Here is an 18,489-nt window from a genome sequence, read left to right on the forward strand (position 1 = left end):
AGAAGCCAAACCAAAAGATGAAGATAAGGCAGCTAAATGAGAAAATAGGCAAGATCAAGCACGAGTGTTGATATGGATGTCTATTTCTCCAGATCTTAGATTCCATATTGCAGAACTTGATACTCCTGATGAAGCAATGAAACAGATTACTAAAGTTTTTGGAATTAAAAATGAACTTAAAGCCCATCAACTCGAAAATGAGTTGCTTACATTGGACCCCAATAATTTTTCTTGCATTGAAGATTTTTTGTCCAAGTTCAAGACCCTTAGACTTCTCTTGGAAGGTGCTAAGGTTAAGAAATAAGATAGTAACCTTATCTATTCCATTCTTACTAAGTTGGGACTAGCCTATTATGTGTTTGTTTCCACCTTCCATTCTACAAGAGAAGCCTTCATTTCTCAAGGACAAGCCTACAGGTCCCCTTCCTGTGATTCATTTTGTGATTCTTTAATAAGAGAACAAGAAAAACTCTTACACCTTGGTCTTCTTAACCTTGGAAACTCTTCTAAGAAAGCGTTAGCTGCCCAACAGCAACCAAATTCAAAGAATCCTAAGAAACTGTATCCTAAAAGGAATGGTCCTAAACCAAACAAGGGTCCTAAACAATTTCAACCTCAAAATGAAAAATCATTTCAACAAAATGATAAGACAAATAAAAACAAAGGGAATAAGACTGATAGATATTGCAACTTTTGTAATCGAGATGGCCACTTAGAATCCAAATGCTTTAAGAAGATGGAAGCCTTGGAAGCAGCAATGAAGAAGCATAACATCAATTTGGAGCACTCTTCAACTTCAACTTCATCTTCATGAATAACACTTTCTGCATGTGGTTATCAAGCATCTCGGTCTGGCTATGCACTAAAAGTATCTTCTTCTTCTCAGTCTCATGAGTGGCTCATTGATTTTGGAGCTTCTTATCACATGGCCAAAAACAAAGCCATGTTTTGTTCTTTAAATGATTGTAACACCAAAAATATATATGTTGGTGATGATAGATCTCTTAGTGTTGTAGGGACTGGAACTGTTCATATAGACAATGGTTAATTTAATAATGTATTATGTGTTCCAACCTTATCCTGCAACCTTTTATCTGTATATCAGATAACTCATTCAGGTGAAGGTAAAATCGTTTAATTTTCACCTCACGATGTTGTAATTAAGGACCTAAGAGATCCTAGATAGATTTTAGCTACTGGCATTGCTGATGATTCTACAAGGTTGTATAAGTTTCACAACCTTGGGTCATGAAATCTTCCCTCGGTATTTGTTGCTCATAACGATGAAGTGAGCAAACTTTGGCATGAGCGATTTGGTCACATAAACTATCGCTCCCTTCAGAATCTATGTAAAGAAAATATGGTGACAGGTCTTCCAATGGTATCTTACAGAGAAGGTGTTCGTTCCGGATGTGTACTCGGAAAACATCATCGATATAGTTTTGAAAAACGTGCCTCTTGGCACGCCTCAGCCCCTTTACAGCTTGTGCACAGTGATTTATGTGGTCCACTTCCAGCGGTTTCATTCTTTGGATACAAGTATTTCTTAACTTTCATTGATGATTTCTCCAGACGCACTTGGGTATACTTCTTAAAACTCAAGAGTGAAGTATTTAACATGTTCTTGGCCTTTAAGGCCTTTGTTGAAAACAATCTGGACATCAAATTCTTAAGCTAAGATCTAATAATGGCGGAGAATATGTTAACAACAAATTCATCAACTTTTGCACTGAGAACGACATTCAAATGCAACATACTGTTCCATATACTCCACAACAAAATGGTGTAGTTGAAAGGAAGAATCACACCTTAAAGGAAATGGCTAATTGTATGCTTCAATCTAAAGGACTTGGTCTTAGTTTTTGGGCAGAAGCAATTAACTGTGCAAATTACATAATAAATCGCACTCCTAGTAAGGTTTTAAAGAATATCACTCCAGAAGAAGCATGGAGCTCAATTAAACCAGATGTGAGTCACTTTTGTGTTTTTGGAAGTGAAGCATGGGCGCATATTCCAGATGAGAAACATAAAGCTTTAGAACCTAAGAGTGAAAAATGTACTTTTTTTGGATATTCTGAAGACGTCAAAGGATATAGACTTATTCCCCTTAAGTCCAAAAATGTGATCATTAGAAGAGATGTAAAGTTTGCTGAAAATATATCAGCCTACGAGCCTAGTTCGGCGGATGTGCCACCTCTCCCTATCTCTTCTACTTTTAAAAATATTTCCTCTTCAGATGATGAAAACGAGGATGACAATCCTCCCCCACCTTCTCAAGATCCTCCTTCAGCTCCTCAGCTTCCAAAATGGGTTCGTGCAACTCGGGATGCAGCAGGTGATCTTGTCGGTGATCCTACAGATCAGCGACGTACACGTTCTTAGTTTGATAGAGCCTCTTCTTTATTGGCTCAAGCTTTAGTGGATTATGATCCTGACACCTTCGCAGAAGCTTCAGGCCATCCAGATTGGGAAGCAGCTATGAATGAAGAATATCATTCATTATTGGCAAATTATGATACATGGGATCTTGTTCCTCTACCAAAGGGACGAAAACTTGTTAGATGCAAATGGATTTACAGAACCAAGTATGGACCAGATGGGAAAGTTGATAAACATAAAGCTCATCTTGTTGCTAAGGGTTTTTCACAAGTTGAAGGCATTGACTACACTGAAACCTTCTCCCCTGTTGCCAAAATTAACTCTATCCGCCTTGTTCTTTCCCTTGCTGCCTCTTTCAAATGGGAAGTCCATCAGCTGGGTGTTAAATTTGTCTTCTTGCATGGGGATTTGCATGAAGAAATTTATATGGAACAACCTATTGGCTTTATACAAACAGACTCCAGCCTTGTATGTCAGTTTAAGAAATCACTTTATGGTCTCAAGCAAGCTCCTCGAGCTTGGTATGCCAAAATGGATAACTTTCTTCTAGAAAATGGCTTTTCTAGGTGTCATTCTGACAATACTGTCTACACCAAGAAAGTGGGCAAGTCTCTTATCATTCTTGTTCTTTATGTTGATGATCTTATCCTGACTGGTAGTGATCCCAACCTTATAAACCATGTGAAGTCTAGCTTGAAAAGGAAGTTTAAAATGATAGACTTAGGACACTTACATTACTTTCTTGGTCTTCAAGTCTTGCAATCCAAGGAAGGTATTTCCCTTTCCTAGTCCAAGTATGACTATGATATTCTATGCCATTTTCACATGGAAGACTGTAAGCCAACCCCTTCTCCCTTTCAATCTGGAGTCAAACTTTCAGTCACTTGTACTTCTCCTGAAGTTGATGCTACATTATATCTTCAACTTGTAGGAAAAATTTTGTATCTAACCCATACTCGTCCTGACCTTTCCTTTGTTGTTGGCCTTGTTGCTTGGTTTATGCAAAACCCACATGAAATTCATTAGAAAGCAGCTAAAAGAATACTTCGTTATGTTCGAGGTACAGTTCTGTTTGGGATACATTACAGTGCCGAAGCAGCTCCTCTATTGGTTGGTTTCACTGATTCCAATTGGGTTGGTGACCCTGATGATCGGAAGTCTACTGCAGGTTATGTGTTCACTCTTGGTTCATGACCTATTACATGGGCTTGCAAGAAATAATGTGCCATTTCTCTTTCTTCAGCAGAAGTAGAGTATCGTGATGCCATAGAAGCTAGTAAGGAAGCCTTGTGGCTTCGTCAGATCGTCAAAGTTTGGCTTTTAGCAGCAACATCCGACTACACTTTGGTGTGATAATGAAAGTGCCATTCAACTATGCAAAGATCCAGTCCAACATCAGCACAGCAAACACATTGAACTGCACATGCACTTCATCAGAAAGCTCATTCATGACTATGTTCTTCAAGTGCAATATTTTTCAACAGATGATCAAGTTGCAGACATCTTTACAAAGGGTCTCACAGAGGTGAAGTTTGCTAAACTTCGATTTATGGTTGGAGTTCAGGAAGTTGTCACTAAGGGGGGATACGCTCTAGTGCCTCCTTCCTTCTCCTATTGTGTCATATTTGTAAATTTTCATTCTTTTATTAATATATTGCCTGAAGTGGCCACGTTGGCTTAGGCCGTGGACTATTTCCCTCTTTGAGGGTTTTAACCACGTCAAAAATATTGGTGTATTGATCTGTGATCTGTTTGTGAGCGGTGTCCTTTGGTGTTCTGTCTAAGAAACTTACCCTGTAAATTCCTACAAAAATTTTAGTCCCTTCAAAAGTGCAAACCCTATCTTTTTTTAACCAAAATGCTAATACAAGTTGTTGGGACTCTTTGACTTATTTTAAATTGGGAATTATAGAATTACAACATATCACTAAAGACAAGAACTTAAAACACAATTAAAAATATTTTTCTAATAGTGGATTCTACTTGAATATAATGTTTGTTGTTGCTACAAGAGTACCCATGTGTAAGAGGGGTTCCTATGTGTTTCTCTATATTGCATAACTACCAATCATTCTTGCAATAATCTTTGTTGCAATAGATCCAAAAAGATAATAATGTCATACTTTCATTTCCATCTATCAACATCTACCAAAGAGGAATTTGAGGTGCTAGCAAATATCCATAGTGTACATATATTGTTTATATCTCTTTTGAGTATGTCCTATATCTATAACCCAATCAATAACTTTTACTAATGCTTCAATATCTATAAAGATGTAATACTTGTTAAATAACTCCCATTCAATCTAAGTTGATTCCTCTTACATTACTTATGAATTAAATCCTTAAATAAAATTATTAAACTCTCAACCCTCAATATAATTATTTATTTTTAATTTTAATAAAATAATTAAACTCCAACCCTTAATATAATTATTAATTATTAATTTTAACTTATTATTATTAGATATCTATATTAAAAATCTAAAAATAATTCACAAAAGTATTTATCCATTATTCCTATAAATATAAGGCTTCACATTTCCCTGTCCTTCATAACTATGAAATGACAAGAAAGTCAACTAGTAAACATATTAAATGGAGTTATGTCCCGAAATAAATTTGTTTTAATATCTTTCTCAATTTGTTCATTTTCATCGTGATGGCGTTAATATCATTTCATTATGCATGTTTTAAAAGGATTTCATGATAAATTGAATAATTTTAATCTCCTTTTATAGGCGAGGTTCGAAGGTATTAACAGTTTAACAATTTCATTTATAAGTTAGAGGATTTTAGATCCACTAATTCAAATAATTGTAATAATTGTTTTTAATTGTGTTTCAAATTTCGGCTTTACTTTTATGTTTTAGTTTTGTAATCCTCGGTTTAAAATAGGTCCAAGAGGCCAAACGACTTCTATTAGTATTTTGGTTATATAAGATAAGGGCAAGTTTGTGTCTTTTGTATTTTCAAAGAGATTAAAAATTATTTCAGGTCAATTCTTTTCAGTGATTGACATGACCATTCGTCAAAAATTAAAACTATTTCTCTATTTAGAGACGCAATACAAACTTTTTTATTTTAATTTTTTTATAATTTAGTTAATTTAATTCATAAAATAAATATTATATATATATTAATATTTTTAACAAAATGAAATTTATTAATTATTTTTATAATGATTTAATTATTAAAATTATATTTGTACACACAAAATGGTTAGTAAACATAAAAAAATATCAAAACACTTATTTTATGATACATCTCATATTGCAAAGATTGAAAAATATAAAAAAATAACTAAATTGTAAACTTATTCTTGAAATAAAAGTTTTTAATTCCTCTAAATATAGGATTACATTTTAATTCTAAGAGTGTGATCCTCTTAGTCTCTGGGAAGGCTCGACCAAAGACAAAATTTTAGTCTCTTCAAAAGAGCAAACCCTATCTTTTGTAACCAAACTACTAATACAAGTTGTTGGGACTCTTTGACCTATTTTAAATTGAGGATTATAGAACTAGAACAAAACAGTAAAGACAAGAAATTAAAACACAATTACAAATAATTTTCTAATAGTGGATTCTACTTGGATGGAATCTTTTTTGTTTCTATGAGAGAAACCAATTTTAAGAGGGATGTCTATGTGTTTCTCTATATGGCATAGTCTTCAATCCATTAATACCAATCCTTGTTGCAATTCATCAAAAAAGAGAATAATGTGATACTTTCATTTTTATCTATCAACAATCTATCAAAAAAGAATTTGAAATGCTAGCAAATATCCATAGTGTACATATATTGATTATACCTCCCTTGAGTATGTCCTATATCTGGAACCCAATCAATAACTTTTATTAGCACTTCAATATTTATAATAATGTGACCCTTGTTTCCTAACTTTTTTTAAACATAAATTAATTTTTCTTGCATTAATTGTGAAATAAGTTCTCTAAATCAAATTATTAAACTCTCAACCTTCACTATAATAATTTATTTTTATTTTTTATTTTCTTATCGAAATATTTATATTAAAAATTTAAAATAATTCACTACACTTCCAAATATATTTTTATCAGTTATTCCCATCAATATAATGGCTTCACATTTTAAAAATTTAATTTATAAGTTAGAGGATTTTAGATCCACTAAGTCAGATAATTATTTCTAATTTTCTTTCACATTTCGTCTTTACTTTTACATTTCGTCTTTACTTTTATATCGCCGGGGCCATATTTTGGTCATAAAATATGGTCGGTTTTGTGTCTTTTCCATTTTTGAAGAGGTTGAAATTTTATCTCAGGTCAAGTATTCTTAGTGATCGATATGACCTCATTTCAAGAATTAAAATTATATCTCCATTCAGGGAGGCAATACAAAATATTTATTTCAAAATAAAAATAAAAAATAAATTTTAATTTTTTTAGATTTAGTAACCCACTGCCACATTGGATCAAATTGGAGAAAACTTTATTTTTATTTTTCTTTTGTCCAACCCCAGTTTCGAATCCAGTGGAAATAAATCAATGCCTAACCGATGCCACTTTCCATTGTTGATTGTCAATTGTTCACACGTCTCCCTCCCTCTCTATTCTCCGCCCTCCCCCTAAAAAAACCAATCTTACTTATTTTAATATTTTGAAGTATCTCCGTAATTATCCACCTTAAGTGTTTTAATATTTTGATGTCTCTCCATACTTTTTTTTTTCAGAAAGAAAAATCAGGATATATATTATATTGAGAATATATAATGATCTTGTTACAAAGAAGACGCATTGTCTCAATCTGAAAATCTGTATATGGAGAGCATACAATCCAAGCCCAATGTGCAGAGCCCAATGTGCAAAAAAATAGCAGCGCCACAGCCAATAACTGAAACGAGGATTGCATAAGATGACAGACCATCAGAGCACTGATCGGGATGTGCATAATGAATATACCATGAGCGGCAGAGAGAAACCACAGTCCTTTTACAGAAAGAAACTAACATAGAAAGGCCCGAAGCCTGTAATACTGCAGAAAATGAAAAGCCACAGATGCTTGACAGAAAGAACATAACATAGAAGGCCCGAAGCCTGAACCACTGCAGAGAATGAAAAACCTTATGACACAGATAACGCAGACACATAGTCAGAAAGATTAAGATCCGCGCCTAGATGAAGGCCCATAGATGTCTCTCCATACTTATCAACTGTATTATTAATTTTTAATGATTAAATGATTAAGAGAATAATTATAAATTAACTTATAAATTATTATTTTTTATAAATTATAATTATAAATTATATTTGTATATATTAGATGGTTGGTAAACATAGAAAAACATTGTGTGAATAAATATAATTTTAATAGTTAAGCAATTATAAAAATAATGTATAAATTTTATTTGTTAAAAAAATAGTTTATATATATATATATATATATATATATATGTGCAATTATATAAATTAGATAGTTAATAAAAAAGGAGACATCAAAATATCAAAACACTTATTTTATGATCCATCTCATAAAAAATTAACTAAACTATAAACTTTTTCTTGAAGTAAAAGATTTTATGAAGATTACATTTTAATTTTTAGAGTATGATCCAAGGAAAGCTTGACTCGATCTTTTATAACCAAAATTATAATACAAGTTGTTGGGTCTCTTGGACCTATTTTAAATTGAGGATTATAGAACTAGAGCACAACAATAAAGACAACAAATTAAAACACAATTAAAAATAAGTTTCTAATTGTGGATTCTACTTGGATGTAATCTTTTTTGTTGTTATGTGAACAAATTTGTAAGAGGGATGCCTATTTGTTTCTGTATATGACATAGCCTTCAATCCCTTAGTACCAATCCTTGTTGCAATTGATCCAAAGAGAGAAGAATGCCATACTTTCATTAACATCTATCAACAACCTACCAAATAGGAATTTGAGGTGCTAGAAAATATCCATAGTGTACATGTATTTATTATATCTCCCTTGTGTATGTCCTATATCTAGAACCCAACTGAAAAGCTAGCAGAACACACAAGGTCTAGAAAATACATAGATAATTTGGGTGTGAGGGAAACAAGAACTATGATCCCACTTTCTTTTATTAACAACTTGAAGGATTTGGAAGAGTAAGCATAGGCCCAATATAGTAACCCATATAGGTATAGGAGAGGAATAACCTTCAAGCACAACTACAGAATACATAGAAAGCTCTTAGCCTAAGCAAGGTGAGGAGGGTTCTTCCCCAAGTGTCTTCCTTGAGGTTTGAATCTATAGTCAAGACCACCAATGGATTGATGAAAAACAATTTCATTGAACCAAAAATTGAAACATGCCTCATTGCATAGAAACAATTGAAAGAAATATTAATGAAACAACATGATGAGAATATCCAAGAAGGAATTTGGTTTAGATCCTTCTCCATGCAAACAATCAATCTTTTATGGGGGTGTGCTACCACATCCTAATAACATGTGGCTTGGTGGGAAGGCCATAGCACACTCCCACCAATTTTCAAGTCAAGCACCTATTTGGGAATTTGAATTATAATTTTGTTTTGAACTATTATTTGCTATTACTAAGTATAAAAAAAAATAAGTATATGAATTAAACATATAAACATTTAAGAAAATATACAAGATTCCACTTTTCAATGAATATAATTTAACTTGTAATGAATATTTTTAATCTGTAAATAAGTTTTATTATGATACCATGGGCTAACAACATAGCTTACTAACACCACATGCCCAAAATTTCATAAATGATATTTATATAGAAAATGTTCATATAACTTATTTTTTTAATTAATCAATTTAATTAAAGTGAACCTAATAATTCACAATTAAATTAAAATTCTCAAAACCATATATCAAAATAAAAAAATATACTTCCACTGGGTTATGTCACCGATTCAATTCCCCACCCTCGATTGGGGTGATATATTGGAGATGATGAAGATGTAGTCCTACCAAGCTTACAAAAGAAATAAAAATAAAGAAACATAGGTAAATAACTATATTTCAACTTAGCATATTCAAGAGGATAAAGATATGATATGTTATGTAATCTACATGTTGGTTACTCTCGAATTGTTTACTTTGCCAAATAAATTGCTTCCTCTAACAAAATACCTAGACCTAAATAAATGAAATTGAATTTATTATTTAATAAATTATTAAATTTTAATTATTTATAAAATAATTAATAAATTTTGATTTGATAAAATATTATATTTAAATCATTTTAATTTTTAAATAAATATTAAATTCTAATTATTATTATTAAATTTTAATTTATAAAGTATTCATTTAATTTTAATATAACAGAATTAACCTTTAAAATAAATAATATAAATAACAAATCCCTGGCCACCAAAACAAAAAATTGAGGACAAAATTCATATATATATATATATATATATATATATATATAATATGGAGGAATGAGGTGTGAATGTTATGCTATCAAGATTGATGCTTATGGGGAACAAGGTTATTGGTTAGAAGCTCAAAAGGTGTTATGGGAAAGATACCACACATTTTCCAGTCACTTCTCCAAATCCAAATAATATTTCCGAGGGTTCTTTATAAAAGAAAATGCTACATAATAAACCATAGGAAAAATAATATCAGCAAGAGAATAGTTTCAGTAAATCAAATTTTAATGCTATCATAATCCTGCCATACCAAGGATTTTTACTTCTTTGCATAGTCTTACATAGTGACATTAACTTGAGGCACAGTGCTTCTATATTCATTTAGTTTAGAATAAAACAAATCCATCTCCACTGCATAGATCAACATATAGACAAAATATATTTGTGGTTGTCCATTCCTATATTTACAATTTCCAGATTAATACATTTTATTGGACAACTCCATAACCAAACAAAATATAGATACAAACAAATCTCTTCTGATTATTCACTGTTCAAGTACTAAATCTCAGTCTGAGTGAAAAATTTATGCCCAAGAGCTTTGATCCGTTGGTACAATTTTGTGCATAAACAACATTCATGTTAGTCTTATTAAAAGGTATGGAATAACAAGAGAGTGGAGTGAAGACTGCACAAACAAGTATGCAAAAGGAATTGGTATAGAGTTTACGAGTGAAAGATATAACCATGCCTACAGTGTGTTCAGTAAACAACACACATGTCGCACTATGTCTTAACAATAAATAAAAAAATCGTTAGCCAAAAAACTCCCATCATCGTTGGGTGTACGAAGGAGGGATGCATCAAAATTCGTGTTTATGTGTAACTGCACATAGAAACTACATCAGATGCATTGAATATGAACTATAACTCCGACCCATATAAATACTAACTCAAATGACCAACATATTAGGTATTTGAACTAGATATATGAAACATCAACCTTGCAACCTCCAAGTGCATATCAGACCTGAGTTTAGATACATAAGTCTATGCTAGTATTTATTCTAAATGTGAAAGGGTTTTCAGATTTTAGGTATTTCATAACCACGGTATTAGAATTAAAATATAGTCAAATGTAGAAATAGCCAAAGAAATACTATAAAAGCACGTTTTATGTGGACAACAACTTCATTATTCAGAAACTAGATGGACCGACTTACATACACTCCCATAAAAATCCAAAAGCATACTACAACCCAACAAAGAGAATCCATTCACTGCAACCCAAATGTTTTTTTTTCACCTATAGTCGAATCCATGGAAGCTGATACAATTGAGGCCAATTCACACTTCTTTAGTCAATACCATCAAAGATGCACCGTCATCGGCTCTCTCCATTAGTAGGTGTCATCTCAAGAGCATAAGCATGGGTAACCCCCTCAAGTCTCAAATTGCATTCAATTTATACAATAGGAGTATCCCAAACACTTGAATGAACGTATATAGGTTGAATGCAGAAAACTCCTTCAAGAAAAAACCCACCGACAAAAACCATGTTCCCATATGAAGGACCCCAAAGACTAGAAATCCTTGTTGGCCCAAAACAAAAGTGAATGGCACAGAACAACCAAAATGCAGAAAAACAGTGTTACATTAAAATTTTATGTCATGCTCAAGGCCTATGGGATTGAAAAATTCCATGACAAGGTTCTGAAGTTGTTTGAAATAATAGAAGTTCAAGGGGTTATACCTGATAGATGCAATTATGCCTTTGCCTTTGTCTTTTAGACACTTACAATTTTAGGACTTGTAGATGTATTAAAACACTTTATTATTAAAATGCAGGACGCGGGTTTTATGCCTAAGTGTTCATCATTTTGTGTTGTTATTGCCACCTATGGAAGATTTGGTCGACTTACAGGCAGAGAAGATGTTTGAAAATATGGTTATGGAAGGTCTTGAGCTAGATGTTTTTGTTTATGGTGCCTTGATAAATGCATTTGCAGAAGCTAGATGTCTGCAAGAAGTTGTATGAAAATTACTAACAAAAACCTTGTTCTAGTATGCAGAACCCCAAAGCCTAGAAATCCCCTTTGGCCCACAACCGAAGTCAATGGCATATAATAACCAAAATTCCAAAAAAAACGATATTACAATAAAATTTTATGCCATGATCAAGGCCTAGGGGATTGAAAAATTCCACGACAAGGTTTTTAAGTTGTTTGAAATAATAGAAGTTCAAGGGGTTATGCCTGAAATATGCAGATATGTCTTTGTCTTTCAGACACTTGCAATTTCACAACTTCTAGATGAATCAAAACACTTTATTACTAAAATGCAAGATGCAGGGTTTCTACCTACTTGTTCATTATTTTGTGTTGTTATTGCCGGCTATGGAAGATTGGGTCAAGCTATAGGTAGAGAAGATGTTTGAAAATATGGTTAAAGAAGGTCAGGATCCAGATGTTTTAGTTTATGTTTCCTTGAAAAATGCATTTTCAAAAGTTGGATGAGTGGAAGAAGTTTTATGCATATGGCCTTTAAAGAGAGGAATTCAAAGGTATCCATTATTTTGTATGGAAAGGGAATCTAGAGGATATAGGGAAACTTCTGAAAAGAGAATATGTAAATTTTCTTCTAATACTAACATCTTCTACCTTTACAATCGCCCTTGCTATATTTCCTAACAGCTTGGAATCTTTGGTGACGTGTTTTGCCTTTGGAAGTCCACCAATTTAAGAAAAGGCAATTGAGGCTCTTTTGAGATTGTGCAAAGACAAGTATATAGCTCTTTGAGATTTGTTGGTGGAAATCGAAAGACGTATTGATGTTTTGACAAATGGAGTCATTCTAGCTTAGAAGTGAAAGCTCAAGGAGCTATTCTTTGTATTTGTGCTGCCAAGGAACATAAGAAAATAGCGTTGGATACTCTTAATGAATATGGGTTATTTTCACAACTTATTCACTCTCTTGTTCGAATGGTGATGCATGCTATGGAAAAAGTTCAAGGTTGCACAAGCCACGAAGGGCATGTTCGAGAAAGATGAACATTCCTAATACATGATTATACATAAATGCTGGGAGAAACAATTGCATTGTGGTTACTATTAATAATTTCTTCCTTGGGACTTGCTCATTGGCTTCAAGTCCCCAAAATGAAGGAAATTTTTTTTTGTTTTCTTTAAATTATGATTTTTATTTCTTCAATCCATAAAACCAGACACAAAGATGATGTCCTACTGCTGGATGAAACTTGATGGCTAATGCCTTCAAGTCAAGTGGTTTGCAACAATTATCGATTTAACTCCCATGCACAACTGCTCCAATGCTTTGCTTCTATTTAGAACATTTGTTTCTACCGAGAGCTTTAACATGTATTACAACTCACTTTTTAGTTACACATTTTGTAACTACGATGGAAAAAATGCAACAAATTCAAAAAGGAAGAGATTCAACAAACTTAAAACATAAAGAGATGAGACCAAAAGCAAGGGAAAGAACCATCGAAAGTGACTGTAGCAGAAAGAGAAGTTGTACCAAAATAACAATTACAATAAACTTGAAACATAAAAAGGTAAAACCACAAGTAGGTGAGAGAGTAAATGAAAGAGATAAAAGGAATCCCTAAAGGAGAAAGAGGTGTCAATAAGAAGAAAAGTGAATCTCTAGGAAGCGACTCTACTAAGTGCTCACAAAGGCACTCCTCATACTATTTATAGAGAAAAATTAGAGATCTTATGAAAGAAGAAGATGGTGAATCTAAAAGGATAATAAAGTTTCATCGAGATATCTATTTAGATAGACGCAAAAAAGTTCTCTTCTGCACGATGTATATCTATATACCCATATCCATGTAACACAAATTTTCAACATGAAAATATACATAAAAATAAAAGGAATAGAGATTTTACTTAGGCCTAAAAAATTATAGCAAACTATAATATTAAAGAAACAAATTCTGATATAAAGAGAAAAGAAGGAAAATCTAATTTTTTGTTTTGAATTGCTTGCTAATTCGAGGTCGAATTATACCAATAGATAATAATAACGACGTTCTTATGGGTACAAAAAATATTATGACTGAATGTAATCTCAAACAAATTTAAATTTGAAGAGAAAGGACGAAAGCTTAATCTTCCTGATCTCAATTCTTTTCCAGTTCAGTTGGACGATAGTACAGAAATTATTGAAAATTTGTAGCTGATTCTTAGCAATATTTTTCTTATGTGGCTCTAACATCTGTTTCTGTGGTCTATTCACCATCATCAAATCTTGTGCTAATGCCAAAATTGATTTTTCATGTTTTAGGCCCATTTGGAACATAAGTGTGAAGTTGGCATTGTTGGTGCTATGCTGGTAGTCGTTGAATAAGCTATTGGTTCCATAAGAAAACGACAATGCGTAACTGTAGATCACAAGCGAAATTTTAAAGAACCATGCACATTATCGAAAGCATAGTTGAAGTAAATGTAAAGTATAAATTGCAAACCCTATGACTCTAGGGTTAATAAAAGACCAGTTGACATAGGGTGACAAAAAATTGACCTCATGGTGAAGGACTCTGTTGCAGAGCGTTTCTTGGGCAAGCGCAAGTTCGAATGAAGTGAGATACATGGTGCTTCTAATAACAGACTGAATGATGTAGACAAAAGTTCACCATCCTGTAGGGGCCTTATCGTGTGCTCAGAATCAAGCATTAATGGCTTAACCATCTCAAAGTCATGGATGCACAATCGTCTTAAGGCCCGAAAACGTCACGAACACACTCGTCGGGATCCTTCCAACATCAATATTCTCAACCTCGTAAAACGTCCTTCGCCGATGATCCAATGGCTGAAAGCTTTTTCATCCTCTAACAATCGATCTAATAAACCACAATGAGACACATGAACTTGGACGAGAGTTATTCTTAGAGAAAAACATGGTGTGTAAAAGGGGATTAAAATTATTTAATTTATCATGAAATCCAATTGTGATTATAAAAGTAAAAACAGTTTTAAAGCATGCATAATAGAATGATATTAAGGTAATGATGATGAAAATGAACCCATTCTAAAAGCTATTAAAACAAATTTATTTTGGGACATACCTGCATTTAATATGTTTTACTAGTTCACTTTCTTGTGATTTCATAGTTATGAAGGATGGGAAAATGTGAAGCCATAATGGATAAGCATTTATTTGGAAGGGTAGTGAATTATTTTTATATTTTTAATTTAAATATTTTAATAATAAGTTTTATATATATATATAAATAAAAGATGTGTTTAAAGTTATTATCTTATAATTTGTTATACATATTTTTTTTTTAATGTTTTTCAATATTTTTAATTAGTTATTTCTTAGTACAAGAATATCATCGATGTAAACAATAATACAATTTGTAAAATTTAAACAATTTTCTTATTACAATTATTTTTTTCCAAAAATCTCGAACTTTACTAATTTTTAAAATAATATTTAAAAAATATATTATTATAATTACTTTCAAAGGAATTTTAATTGTTCTAATCTATTAAAAAACTTAGTTATAAACATTATATGAAAAGCGTTTTTAAAATTCACAAAAATTTTATGTAATAAAACTAAGCATAACATAATATCATGGAAACTATATAAATTAAATCACCACTAATAGACATCAATCCATAATAAACATCAAAACACTTAATTCATAATACATTTCATGTACCTAAAAAAACATTAAAATTAACTAAACTATAATGTTATTTTAAATAATTGTAAATTATAAAAAGCATTAATATACAAATTAAACATACAGATATATATTTAAAAGAAACACAAATATGGAGATTTATTTCCATTTTTTTAATTAATCAATTTAATTAGAAGAGAAAATAAAGACTAATTTTAATTCTTGTAAACTAAGTTTATTAAATTTGATTATTTATAACTGTATTTCTATATATTAAAATAAAATATTAAAGTATTACGGAATTTATTCACATTTTTCCAATCAACATATAGAGATGGAAACTCATAATTGATTTTTTGATATTAGGAGTATCAAGTTTAGCTATACATATATCTAAACAACTAGTTTACAATGACACATCAAAAGTCTATTAAAACTAGTCATTGAAAGAATAACCTGTTAATGAATACCATTTTGCTAAGTGTCATCTTATTTGATTTTACTGTTTTTTCAATTTAGTTTTATTATAATTTAGTTCAATTTTATTCTAGTTATTTATTATTGATGTTTTTTTGTTTAGATATTTTGAATATTCAAAATAAAGATCTCTACTCCGATTTATTTATTTATTTATTTTTTCGGTATCAGAACTTCAAGTCGTATAAGACTCTAGAGATACCTGCAAAAACCAAAAATAAATCGGTATCAAAGCTTATGATCACTTTTTTCATTCACTCTTGATGTAACACAAGAAGCACATATTAGAACATAACCAAGCTCTCATCTCCCTCATGATGAGGATTCAAAAATCAACATTAATTACCGAAATGAAATGGCCAATGCTTCTATGGATTTTGAAAGCAGTGCAAAGCAAAGCTTAGAGGTAATGATAGTAAATGTACCTAGAATCAAAGCCCACAATGATTGGAAGAGAGTTTTGATCTCCATATAGAATAACTGAATAGTAAAAGAGCCTAAAGTTGGAATTTGAGAAGTTGTTAGACTCCACTTATGGACATTCATCAGAATTCTGTTTTCATTGACTCATGAAATGCCTAAATAAACAAATGAAACTAGACCCTCATTACAAGGTTGAAGAAGCTAATAGAAATGAATGAGATAGATGAAATGATATGACTAAGGTCCATGTAGAGAAGATGATGACACTGTGGTTTGTTAGAGTACTCTGTGGTCTAAAGGTTGTTGGTTCAAAACTTTTTAGGAAAAAATCCAGCAATGATAAGGACTAGTGTGACCTATGTTAGCGGAAATGAGAAACAAAACAAGAAACGAGAACGGTACTAGAAATGGAGTTTGGGAGGTTCACATATAAGAAATAAGGAGAGAGAAAAAACATGATTAAAGATGAAAAATATAAAACAAAACATTAATCATAAACATCTAATGTTTCCGCTTGTGAAATTATTAAAAAAAAATCATAAATAGTGATTTAGTTTTAAGAAAGAAATGACAATTTTGTAGATAAAAAAATTTAGACGATTATTAATTCGAAGAAAATAACAAACATTTATAAGAATAAGAGATTTGAAAAATAAATAATTAAATATACAATTTTGAATATATATGTATCTGTAAAGCCACTTCTAACAATTCATATGAAAATTGCAAGTAAACTTAATATTCTAGATTTTCAAGATCATTTTCTTGAATGGTTGTTGAGCTTGGGCCAATTCCAAAAGCATTATTTTCATTAATAGACTTTGTGGTATCATCAATCATGTCTTCAACATTGTATTGTAGCACCTCAAGTGGAATCTCAACATCTCCATCATCTTGTGAACCACCATAATCCCACATTCTCGTGGGTCCAGTTTTGTATTCTAGTTGCTGTCGAGATAAAAAATGTAGATATGAGTGTAAAAACACCAAATATTATGCCATTTGTGTGCCTAGGAAATTCCTCTTCATTAAATGGATAAAAGCATATTCACTCCAATTTCTTTCACATGCAGAGGAACTAGTCACCTATGAAATAAAATTAACATTATGTTAACTATAGTCATTTGAAATCTTAAAAGGAAAATAATACAAAATGAACATTAGACTTAATTGTTTAAACAATAAATCAATACATTAAAAGTATTTGTTATTGTGCATACCTATGAAAGCAAACAGATAGCCAACCAATGAAGCGAGGGGGTCCTTGTACCATATTACATCTAGAAATCCATGTTTCCAAGTTTTTCTATGTTGTATTTGCAGTCTTCATTTGCAAAGTGGTCTTCTGATCTCAAGTACTTTCTTAACTCAAGTCATAAAGTAGTGTGATCCTAACGATCATAACACCTACTTATAAAAGTGTTATAGTTTTGCATCACCTCTACATCTAAACATGGTTTCTTATCAAACCATTTATTATTGAGTAGGAATGAAATTGAATGAAGAGGGCTATGAAACATTTTCCACCTTGTCAAACTAAGTTTCCGCACTTCATTTATGGTGTCTATGTCGATGCTAATTTTTTTATCTTCTATTATGTCATGAAGCTTCTCTCTCATTTTAAACATACTCTCAAACATATCGCCTAAGCATGGTTGATCACTAACAAATATGTGAATGGAGGAAAAAATAGGTGTAATAAAGGTAACAATATGTTCTATTGTCCAAAAGCCCTCTGAAGAAAGACCAATAATAATTTCCTCAAATTTTGGGCCATCCCCAATATGAGAACCCTGCCACCTTTTCCAATCCATTGATAACACCATCTCCCTCCAATATTGGTGCATTTTAATAAGGCGTTGAATCATAATGAATGCATATGCAAATCTAGTCTTGGCATATTGAAAAAGTTGAAGTTTTTCATATTTCTTATAACTTGTTATGGATCTTGCATGACTAAAAATAATTTTTTGTAACATCTTTTCTTCAATTATAGTTTTATTAGCCCATGCAATGTTATTAGTATCTTTTGCGAGAAAATTCATGTAGTGAACAGAACAAGGAGTCCAAAAGATTGTTTGATATTCATTTTAAATCAACCCACCAGCAAGGAAATTGTTTCAGGAACTATTTGTAATAATGGGGATCACATTTTCTCTTCCAACCTCCTTTATTCACTCTA

General features: G+C 31.6%; 1 pseudogene; it reads right to left on the reverse strand.

Annotated features, from left to right (window-relative positions):
• Positions 1-7,160: 7,160 nt before the first annotated feature.
• Positions 7,161-18,489, reverse strand: part of LOC149262012 (uncharacterized) — a 33,151-nt pseudogene continuing 21,822 nt past the window's right edge.

This window comes from Pinus tabuliformis, chromosome 6, assembly GCF_031772625.1.
Source record: "Pinus tabuliformis cultivar Carrire ecotype Pingquan chromosome 6, CPIR1, whole genome shotgun sequence".
NCBI classification, from domain to species: domain Eukaryota; kingdom Viridiplantae; phylum Streptophyta; class Pinopsida; order Pinales; family Pinaceae; genus Pinus; species Pinus tabuliformis.